The sequence below is a fragment of the Emys orbicularis genome, chromosome 4 (genome assembly GCF_028017835.1).
Source record: "Emys orbicularis isolate rEmyOrb1 chromosome 4, rEmyOrb1.hap1, whole genome shotgun sequence".
NCBI classification, from domain to species: domain Eukaryota; kingdom Metazoa; phylum Chordata; order Testudines; family Emydidae; genus Emys; species Emys orbicularis.
Window position 1 is genome coordinate 93,362,856 of NC_088686.1, and position 7,602 is coordinate 93,370,457.

Here is a 7,602-nt window from a genome sequence, read left to right on the forward strand (position 1 = left end):
CTGAATGAGGCACTTGGAGACACTTAGATGCACAATGTAAGATATTCAAAGAGCAACTTCCAGCAAAGACAACCCAAGCTCTACTGAGCTCACAGTGAGTCAGCTAGAGAGAAGTTCCCTTTTAGCTTTCTTGGTAGATCTGCTGCTTGCTACAATCTGGGGGTTCCCAAGTTGAATCTCAGGTGTAGTATTGTGCAGGATGCACATTTAGTGAAGTCCCCCCTTGTAGCGAGTCGGTGTGGCTCCCCGCCGCCCCGGAGGGGGGAGAGCCCATTCGGAGGCCGGAGTGGGCGGAGCTAGGGAGCTCAGAGCCCACCCCCCAGAGGGTCAGGCAGCGACCCGGAAGTATAAAGGCTCTCCCTCAGAGCTCAGTAAGGTGCCAGCCGCCGGAGAGACCAGACGTCTCCAGCCTAGCTCTTTGCTGGGAAAACTCTGCGGCCCAGGGCGGCTACCAGGAGCCGCCAGACCTGCCCTGCGCCCGCTATCCGGAGGACCTGCCTATCAATCCCTGCCCTGATGAACCCATGGTCCTGGATCCCCCAGAGGCCGACACCAGGACCCAGGTAGGCCCCGAGGGGGAGTGTGGAAGTAGCCCGGGGGCAGCTGACCCCAGTCTGGCTGCAGCACTGCCAGATCCTATGTCAGTGTGTTGCGGCCAGGATCCCCACTGACTAAGCAGCGGGTCTTCTGCCGCTGCTAGGTCCTCGGGCTGGGATGCAGTGGAGTGGGAGGGCCTGCGTCCCCCTGCCACCCAACCCGTTGGTGGCAGTCTCCCCCTCTCCCAGGTCTTTTGAGGCTTGGGGCCTACTATTGTTGCTCAGCCCTGACTGAGGGCCTGAGCTCCTGACTCAGAGTTTGTTGCCCCGACCTAGGGCCCGGGCTTAATACTTAGTACTTGTTTGTTGCTCAGCCCTGACTGAGGGCCTGAGCTCTGGACTTCGCATTATTGCCCGCCCTGAGCAGGGACGGGCTTACCGTGTTCTTCCGGTTACAGCAAGAGCTGCCGAGGGAAACCCCACGGCCGGACGAATTTCCCAAGCTCACCGGTGTGTAGTGAGCCGGTGTGGCCCCCTGCCGCACCAGAGAGGGACGAGCCCGGGAAAACTCTTGTACACGTGGTACCAGAAGTGGGGAGTGATCCCTTGGCCCCTATGAGAAGAGGCCTGAGGGGGAAAGACTCCCCAAGAGAACCATGGAGATGGAGCGACTGCTTAAGCTGCTGGCCGAGAGTCAAGAGCGACAGCAGGCCGCCCATGTACAGCAGCAGCAGCAGCAGGCCGCTGCCCAACTCCAGCAGCAGCAACAGTAGCATGCCGCTCAACTCCAGCAGCAGCTCATTCAGCAGCTTGGAGACCGGCTGCAACAGCTCGTTACAGCGCTGCCGCACCCCGTAGACCCGCAGCCAGGGGACGGGGCTGGGTCGCCCCGCACCGCCATCCCAGTGCGATTAACCAAGATGGGTCCCGACGATGACCCCGAGGCGTTCTTGGTAACGTTCGAACGTGTGGCGCTGGTCGCGGGGTGGCCCCAGGACTAATGGGCCACCCTTTTGGCCCCCTACTTAACAGGGACTGCCCAGACGGCATACAGGGGGCTGGCTACGGAAGAGGCAAGGAATTATAGCCGGGTGAAGGCCGCAATCTTAGATGCCTTAGATGTCAGCCCACAGACTTTTCGGCAGCGGTTCTGAAGCCAGACGTACCCCAAGGGCACCAGACCCAGGCTGGTGGCCCAAGCTCTGAAGGAGGCATGTAGGCGGTGGCTACAGCCGGAAACGAGGACGGCGGAGGAGGTTACGGAACAAGTCATCCTCGAACAGTTTGTGCACATCCTCCTGACGCGAGGACGGGCCTGAGTGCTCCGCCACCGGCCGGCGACATTAGCTGCGGCCATCGCGCTGATGGAAGACTTCCTCACGGCCAAAACGCCAGTGGGGCCCGCCCTCCGAGCTCAAAACCCCGGGCCGGAACGCCCGAACACTGAAAGAAAAGGGGATGCCCCGACCGGACCACGGAACCTTGGCCGCGGGCAAGAGGCCCGCCCGGGACCTCGGCTCAGACGCCCAGGACCTCCCCCTCGGCCCGGACCATTCAACCCCGTGCCAAGTGTCATGAGGGTTCCCCAGAGTCCCTCTAGGAGTCCGAGGGGAGCCCCCTCCCACAGTGGTCGCCCTGAACTTGGGCCCTGCTTCCGTTGTGGGAAATCGGGACACTTGCAGCGGGACTGCACGGAAATGGACTGCAGCTTCAGTCAGGTCTGTGCAGGGGACACCAGGGCCCGGCTACCACAGGCTCCCATGATCACGGTCCCGGTAGTTGTCGGTGACCACCCCACCCAGGCCTTGATCGACTCCGGCTGCGGTCAGACACTGGTTCGCCAGGCTTTGGGACCTCAGGCGGACCCCCACTTGGAAACAATTCACATGCAGTGCATCCATGGGGATGTCCGGCCTTACCCTAGTGCCTGGGTCCGGTTAACAGTGGTTGGTGTCACCCGACGAATCGTTGTTGGCTTAGCCCCTCGACTTGTGTACCCGGTGATCCTGGGGCGGGACTGGCCCGCCTTTGAGGAGATCCTCCGGTCAACCCCGGCCTTGGAAGGAGAGTCCCAGGGGGCCCTACCAGTAGAGGAGCACGGGACCCCAGAACCCGAGGCAGGAACCGGAGAAGCCGACAATCCCCTGCCGGGGCCCACTGTCGAGCCCCTCCTCCATACCGATTTCTGCCATGACCAGAGAGCTGACCCTACCCTTAGCGGGGCCTATGAACAGCTAGCGGCAGTCAATGGGACCATCATCGACCCCCAACGCGCAACCCAGTGGCCCCACTTCGAACTACGCCAGGACCGTCTTTACCGGATCGACCGTGACTCCCGCACGAAGGAGCCCCAAACACAGCTGCTGGTACCGCGGTGTCACCGGCGCGCCGTGATGAAGCTGGCGCATGACATCCCGGCTGCTGGGCATCTGGGCCAGGAGAAGACCCTCGCCCGGATTCTAACGCGGTTCTTCTGGCCCGGTGCTCACCAGAAGGTGAGGAACTATTGTAGCTCCTGCCCGGAGTGCCAGTTAGCCGCTCCTCAACGAGTACCCAGGGCACCCCTGGTCCCCATGCCTATAATAGAAACACCATTTGAACGAGTGGCCATGGACCTGGTGGGCCCCCTCCCAAAAAGTGCGTCGGGGTTCCAGTATGTCCTGGTTATCGTGGATTATGCCACCCGTTTCCCAGAGGCCATTCCATTGAGGAGCACCACCGCCCGGACCATCGCCGGGGAACTGGTGAAGGTCTTCGCTCAGGTGGCCTTGCCCCGAGAAATCCTAACAGATCAAGGCACTAATTTCACCTCCCGACTGTTACAGCAGGTCTGCAAGCTCCTGGGGGTCAAACAATTACAGACCTCCGTCTACCACCCGCAGACGGACAGGCTGGTGGAACGATTCAACCGGACCCTCAAGGAGATGCTGCGGAAGTTCCCCCCCCGGAGGACCTATGCTGGTGTGACCAGTTGCTCCCTCCCCTGCTGTTAGCCATCCGCGAGATACCCCAGTCCTCCACCAAGTTCTCCCCATTTGAACTGTTGTATGGGCGCCGTCCACGGGGCCTGTTGGACTTAATGCAAGAAACTTGGGAGCAGTCCCCCTCTCCAACCCAGGGCCTCCTGAAATATGTCCTCCAGTTGCAGGAGTACTTTGCGCAGGCCGGAGCCCTGGCTTGTGAAAACTTAAAAGCTGCACAGGACAGGCAGGAACAAACTTATAACCAGGAGGCGCAGGTGCGGGACTTTGAACCCGGGGATCGGGTCCTACTCCTCCTGCCCTCGAGCGAGTCGAAGCTACTGGCCCGTTGGCAGGGACCCTTCGAGGTAGCTCGGAAGGTTGGGCCCGTCACCTACGAGATCCACCAGCCCAACCGGCGCAAGAAGACTCAGCGATACCATGTGAATTTGTTGAAACCGTGGCAGGAGCGGGAGGGCCTGCTGATTAACCCATACCCGCCAGAGCCTGAGTTCGGTCCCCGCGCACACCGGACCGAGGACCCCTCGGCTCCCTCGCTCGGCGACACTCTCATGGAGGAGCAGTGCAAGCAGGCCAAATGTCTCCTGCAGGCTTTCCAGGGAACCTTCACGGCCTTACCCGGGTGCACGACCCTGGTCTATCACTCTGTCCAGACCGAGCCAGGGAAGGTAATCCGAGAAACGACGAGGCCACTGCCGTACCGGATGCACCAGGAGGTGGAGGAAGAAGTACAGGCCATGCTGGCCTTGGGGGTCATCGAGCCATCACAGAGTGAGTGGCGTAGCCCAGTGGTCTTAGTACCCAAGCCCGACGGCACCCAACGCTTTTGTATAGACTTTTGCAGCGAGCAGCGGCCCCCAGGAGCCGGCCAACAGGGCTGCTAACAGGGGAGTTTAAGTGGGAGTGAGTCTCATTGGAGGAGAAGGTATCTGTACTTGCGTCTGTCTTTGTAGTGCTTGTATGTGTAGAGGCCTGTAGGGGCAGTGTGCTGAGCCCCGAGCCCTGAGCCCTGATTAGGGGGCGGAGCTGGGCTGATTAGGGGGCCTATATAAGAGGCCTCCCAGCCGAGCAGCGGCCCTAGCAGCGAGCAGCGGCCCCCAGGAGCCAGCCAACAGGGATGCTAACAGGGGAGTTTAAGTGGGAGTGAGTCTCATTGGAGGAGAAGGTATCTGTACTTGCGTCTGTCTTTGTAGTGCTTGTATGTGTAGAGGCCTGTAGGGGCAGTGTGCTGAGCCCTGAGCCCTGATTAGGGGGCGGAGCTTGGCTGATTAGGGGGCCTATATAAGAGGCCTCCCAGCCGAGCAGCGGCCCTAGCAGCGAGCAGCGGCCCAACAGGGCTGCTAACAGGGGAGTTTAAGTGGGAGTTTACAGGGGGAGGTGGAAGGGGAGGCAGTAGGGTGCGGCGGTCGGTGTGCTCTGTGTCCCCAGAGGCTGCAGGCAGAGATCATAGCAGCCATGAGCCAAGCAGCAGGGGACGCAATGCAGATGAAAGCATGTAGCAGCTGCGGTATGTATATAGTCCTGGCAGGTGCGCCTGATCAGAGGTATGTCTGTATGAAATGCCGCCTAATTGCCCTGTTAGAGGAAAAGGTCCGAGGGTTGGAGATGCAGGTAGAGACCCTGGTAGAGTTAAGAAAGGGGTTTGAGCAGCTAATGGAGCAAAGGCAAGGGGTGGCTGAAGGGGAATGCTCAGGGGTGCAGATGGAAGCGGGGGCTATGGTCTGTGAGGGGGGAATGTCGGGGGGAGAACAAGAGCAGTGGAGGCATGTGACCGTGAGAAGCAGGCCAAGGAAAAGGAGGGCTAGTGAGGGGGAAATAGAACTCAGGAACAGGTTTGGGTGTTTGGCTAACGAGGAGGGAACGCAGCAGGTGGTAACTGATGGTGGGAGGCAGAGGAAGAAAAGAAGGGCGGCTAGTCCAATAGACAGGGGGGAGGAGTTGATGGAAACAGCATCAATACTCGGCCCCAGGAGGATACAGGATGGCAATAGGGGGACTATAAGGGAAAACAGAGACAGACAGGAGTTACGGCCGCAGGGAACAGGGGATAGATCGGTAGATTGCGCTGCCCCCAGGAAAAGGCAGGTTTATGTGATTGGGGACTCCTTACTGAGGAGGTTAGACAGGCCTGTGACCAGGGCAGACCCAGAAAACAGAAGGGTCTGCTGTCTGCCAGGCGCTAAGATACGGGATGTGGACCTGCGGTTGAAAAGGATCCTAAAAGGAGCAGGTAAGAACCCCTTGATCGTCCTTCACGTAGGTACGAATGACACGGCTAGGTTCTCGCTAGACAGAATCAAGGGAGATTATGCCAGGCTGGAAAAGACGCTTAAGGAAGTCGAGGCTCAGATTATCTTCAGTGGGATTCTGCCTGTTCCTAGAGAAGGACAGCAAAGGGCTGACAGAATTGTAAGGATAAATAGTTGGCTAAGGGAGTGGCCCTCCTTATAGCACTTTGGGATGTATGGCCACTGGGAGGCTTTCGGGGACAGACAGCTGTTCTCACGGGATGGACTTCACCTGAGTAGGGAAGGAAATAGACTTCTGGGAGGGAGGCTTGCTCATCTCATCAAAAGGGCTTTAAACTAGGAACTTGGGGGAGACGGTTGGGAGATGTCCAGTTAATCTCCACGCCAGATTCCAACACTGAAAAAGAGGGCGAAGAGATAAGCACAGATATAGATAGGGGTAGGGAATTGGACATGAGAAGGAGGGGGCGGATGGACACTACGGGGTCCGTACCAAAGTGCATAACTAATGGGAGAAAGGATAGACAGCATACGGTAAGATGTTTATACACCAATGCGAGAAGCCTAGGTAACAAAATGGAGGAATTGGAGCTCCTGGTCCAAGAAATGAAACCTGATATCGTAGGAATAACCGAAACGTGGTGGAACGGTAGTCATGACTGGAGTACAGGTATGGAAGGGTATGTGCTGTTTAGGAATGACCGGAAGAAAGGTAAAGGTGGGGGTGTGGCATTGTATGTCAATAATGAGCTAAAATGTAAATAAATAATAAGTGATGGAATGGATAAGACGGAGTCTGTATGGGCAATAATTACACTGGGTAAAAGAACTACTAGAGCCTCCCCTGAGATACTGCTTGGGGTGTGCTATAGACCGCCGGGATCTAGCCTGGATGCGGACAGAGAACTATTCAATGTTTTTAAGGAAGTAAAAACTAATAAGAGCTGTGTAATCATGGGGGACTTTAACTTCCCAGACATAGATTGGGGAACAAATGCTAGTAACAATAATCGGGCTCAGATGTTCCTAGACGTGCTAGCAGATGAATTCCTTCATCAAGTAGTAGCTGAACCGACGAGGGGGGATGCCATTTTAGATTTGGTGCTGGTGAGTAGTGAGGACCTCGTTGAGGAAATGGTTGTAGGGGACAACCTTGGCTCGAGTGACCATGAGCTAATTTGGTTTAAACTAAATGGAAGGATTAACAGAAATAAAACTGTGACTAAGGTTTACGATTTCAAAAAGGCCAACTTTAATAAATTAAGGCAACTACTTAGGGAAGTGGATTGGGCTAACATACTTAGAGAGCTAAAGGCAGATGAGGCCTGGGATTATTTCAAGCTGAAGTTGCACGAGCTGTCCGAGGCCTGTATCCCGAGAAAGGGGAAACGGTTAGTAGGCAGGAGAATTAGACCTAGCTGGATGAGCGGGAGACTCAAAGGGGCGATTAAGAAAAAACAGAAAGCGTACAAACAATGGAAGAGAGGAGAGATCGGCAAGGAAACCTACCTTATCGAGGTCAGAGCATGCAGGGATGCGGTGAGAAAGGCCAAAAGCCGTGTAGAGTTGGACCTCGCGAGGGGAATTAAATCCAATAGTAAGAGGTTTTATAGCCATATAAATAGGAAGAAAACAAAGAAAGAGGAAGTGGGACCGCTGAAGCATGTAGATGGAGTGGAGATTAAGGATAATCTAGGCATGGCACAATATCTAAATGAATATTTTGCGTCGGTCTTTAATAAGGCTAATGAAGGGCTTAGGAATAGAGGGAGCGGGACAGAGGGGAATAAAGGAGGGGCGATTGACATTACAGTATCAGAGGTGGAAGCCAAACTT